Genomic DNA, 3,849 nt, shown 5'->3' with positions numbered 1-3,849 from the left:
TCAAGAAAATCATATTTATTTTAATTAGTAACCAATAGACCCTCTTAGACGATATATATAAGCTTAAAATAATTATTTGGAAGAACATTGTATCTGTGTGCTCCTCTTTGAGGTCTCAGGTTCGATTCTCCACAGTGCCAATTTAGCTGGGTTAATTTAGCTTTTTAAAAAAAAATAAAGAAGATCTAAAAAATATCTACAAATAATTTCAAATCAAAAGATGTTAAGAGTATGTTTTCAAAAAATATATATTCGTGTAGAGGGAGCTAATCAATATTATATATACTAGCGTCCAGACGGGCACTCCCGTGCCCGTCTGTCCGCTTTTTCTACTGCACTGACGTGTGTATATATACTTTATTATTTTATTTTTTTGTATAAATTAACATATAGTATATTATACACAAATATAATCGAGTTAACACCATGTAGAAAGACAACAAAATTGAGGTCTTAATTAAAATTGAAATAAACATAGTACTAACATAATCTTTGACTATTCCGAAAAATCGTGCAAACATCAATGTTTTCCAAGTCTTCATACACTCTAATCAGTTCCATCACATTCTTGAAAAAAGCAAATCATATGCCATGAAGAATAAGATTGAATATACATAGTAGCGATTTTTCTTTTTGTCATGAAAATAGATATTTTTTAACAATATAATGATAGTTGGACACCTCATTTTTCTAACACTCATTCAATGTTTTTTTCTTCTTCTTTCCTTTGTCTCTATTTTCATCGCATCATCAACCTATCATAGTATCATACGATTCTCTATATTCCTTTATATGTCAAGGTGATTAATAGATGAATAACTTAAGTGTCTAAAAATTATTTTAATATATTTGCCCTATAGATGGTAGACGTGATCAAGACTTCGAAATTATTTATGAAAATATTCGAAGAAGAGAAGGAAGGTTGAATCAATGCACTAACCTTAGCAACTATGGGATGATATGTAATAATATCATCCTTCTTTTAAAAAAACATGTAATAATATCATCCGTCATTTGTTAAAAAAAATTCTTGCAAGTTGTAAAAAAAAATTAATACATGCACAATAGTTAAACTTGTGAATATACAAAACTTTTTAACAACCAAAAACAAAATAATAATAAAAATAAAAATGATGCCAAATCATTCCATTGGAGTCAAGGAGATTTATGCATTATCAATCTTCCTGCCGTCTTCAACATTCTTTTTGCATAATTTCTAAGTTCCCTTTGATAAAGTAGATAGAGGGAAAGAGTGGATAAAAACACGTTACACTAACCATTGATTATTGGAACATAAGTAAATTGTATTGAATCTTACCGGAGACCTCTATGCTTTTGATAATGCAGGACAATTCTATGTTACAGTGACTAAAGAAGAAAAATGAAGGAATGCAATAGGCAATAAAATATATACATGAACCATAAGGTTAATTACCACCATCTTAATTCAAAAAATAAATAAATTTCTCAGGCATCTTACATATTTGAATATTGCAATAATCAAATTGAATTGAATTAAATTTAAACTACTTTGAGTCGAAATACTCCAAAATCAAATCAAATAAATAATAAAAAGAGAAGCACAAAATTAAAACAAATTACTAATTGTCATTCTTCCCATAGTTTTAACGCGGAGATCATTGGACGCAACCAGAACGCGAAAGTTGGACAATATGCATTCTCAGTTTTGTGTTCCCACTACAAAGGGTGACTATCTTCTAGGTCTACTATTGTCGCCAACGCCTTAGTCTTCTATTCTTCATCCACCTTCTCTCTCGCATATGGTTGGTCATTAGCCTTTTCCTTAACGCACCCCCTCTCTCTTTCATATGGGTTGAGTTTCTTATTTCTTACTTTGGTCGCTACTCATCTTCTTTGATATGATGTTGGGTTTTCCCTCGCATAATATCACCGTTATCGGCATAGCCCTCCTATTTACCATAAACAGAGCCACTGAAAAAGGAAAAAAGAAAAATTAAAACATATAATTCATCTATGAATTATCTACACAAAATTTGGACAAAGACATTGAAAACGAAGTAGAGATAAAGTGAAAGGATAGGATAAAAAAATAGATTGATGTAGAAGAATAAGGAAGAAAGTGGAAATTGAAGTGAATATGCATGCATGGTGGCAAAATGAACTACCTGATATGTTTGTCCACATTGTGCCTTTTGTTTCCTTCCTTTTCTTTGGAAATGTGAAGCACTAATATTAAATTCTATTAACTGTTGGATTATGAACACAAACAAAATGAAAATGGTTAAAAGTAAATTGCAACAGGAAAATTATAATAAAGACTCCACCAGTGACTGCTGCGGTGAACTTGCTATTTTTGCAAGCAATTCTGTCCTAGTGTAACAAATTTTTGATCACCATATATATGCAAATATTCTTCCACTTTCCCCTCTTTCTTATATATGCATCAGAGAATGAAATTCACAATTAGATTTCACTTTGAAGAAAACTGTTTCATGATCTGATTTTTATGGCATCAATTGCTATCTTGGATACAACAATTATTTTCATAATGGTTGAGCAATATTAAAAGGAAAAATTAAAAGTACAAATTTAATCAAATTCTAGTTTGAGTGGTTGGTAAGATATTTTTGGAATGCAAAAGAGAAACAAAAAATATATTAGAGAAACATGGAAAGGATAAAGAAGTTTTTGTTAAAAAAATCATATAACCTCCTTTAATGCAGTTAAGGAAAAAACCGTAAAAGAATAGAAAAAAATGTCATTTTTGCCCTAAAGTTAGTTTTGGACATGAGCAAGTAATTGAATAGACTGAAGGGCAAAAATGGTATATAAAATAGGCTACACCAAAACAATGTTTTGCCTTTATATTTTTGATCACCATATATATGCAAATATTCTTCCACTTTCCCCTCTTTCTTATATATGCATCAGAGAATGAAATTCACAATTAGATTTCACTTTGAAGAAAACTGTTTCATGATCTGATTTTTATGGCATCAATTGCTATCTTGGATACAACAATTATTTTCATAATGGTTGAGCAATATTAAAAGGAAAAATTAAAAGTACAAATTTAATCAAATTCTAGTTTGAGTGGTTGGTAAGATATTTTTGGAATGCAAAAGAGAAACAAAAAATATATTAGAGAAACATGGAAAGGATAAAGAAGTTTTTGTTAAAAAAATCATATAACCTCCTTTAATGCAGTTAAGGAAAAAACCGTAAAAGAATAGAAAAAAAAGTCATTTTTGCCCTAAAGTTAGTTTTGGACATGAGCAAGTAATTGAATAGACTGAAGGGCAAAAATGGTATATAAAATAGGCTACACCAAAACAATGTTTTGCCTTTATTAATAGGTATAGATAAAGTAAGGTTTTTTATGCCATGTGTCACTTCCACATTCATTCTCAATATTTTTATTATTTTTTCTATTTTTAAAAACCAATATTTTCTTGGGTTAATTAAGTAAATTGTCCTTGTAAATATTCAGAATTTTGTTTTTAGTCCCTATAAAATAAAATCACCCTTTTTAGTCCTTATAAAATTTTCCATCAGCATTTTTAGTCCTTATAAAATTTTTCCATTAGCATGTTTAGTCCCTATAAAAAATTTCCATCATCATTTTTGGTCCATAAAATGCTTAAGGAAAATATCACAGGGACTAAAAAGTGTGATTTTATTTTATAGGGACTAAAAACAAAACTGCGAATATTTATAGGGACTAAAAACTTAATTAACCCTATTTTATTTAACATAAATATCTCAAAAACATTTTGATCTTATCCACTCAATATTTTCTTTAAATTTTTATTGAATTTCTAATATTTTATGTAGCATAAATATCTCAACAAACTACACATAATACTT

The 3,849-nt window shown here is 29.0% G+C and overlaps 1 long non-coding RNA gene across 1 annotated transcript; it reads right to left on the bottom strand.

Moving 5' to 3' along the window:
- Positions 1 to 1,409: 1,409 nt before the first annotated feature.
- LOC146916109 (uncharacterized) lies at positions 1,410 to 2,288 on the bottom strand. Its single transcript, XR_015013708.1, has 2 exons — positions 2,148 to 2,288; positions 1,410 to 1,953 (listed from the first exon to the last, which is right to left on the bottom strand). It is a non-coding gene; the product is annotated as an uncharacterized LOC146916109 (long non-coding RNA).
- Positions 2,289 to 3,849: the final 1,561 nt, after the last annotated feature.

Source organism: Medicago sativa, chromosome 6, assembly GCF_051527215.1.
Source record: "Medicago sativa cultivar Bolivia chromosome 6, Bolivia_mono, whole genome shotgun sequence".
Taxonomy (NCBI): domain Eukaryota; kingdom Viridiplantae; phylum Streptophyta; class Magnoliopsida; order Fabales; family Fabaceae; genus Medicago; species Medicago sativa.
This window is presented reverse-complemented; position numbering and strand designations above follow the sequence as displayed.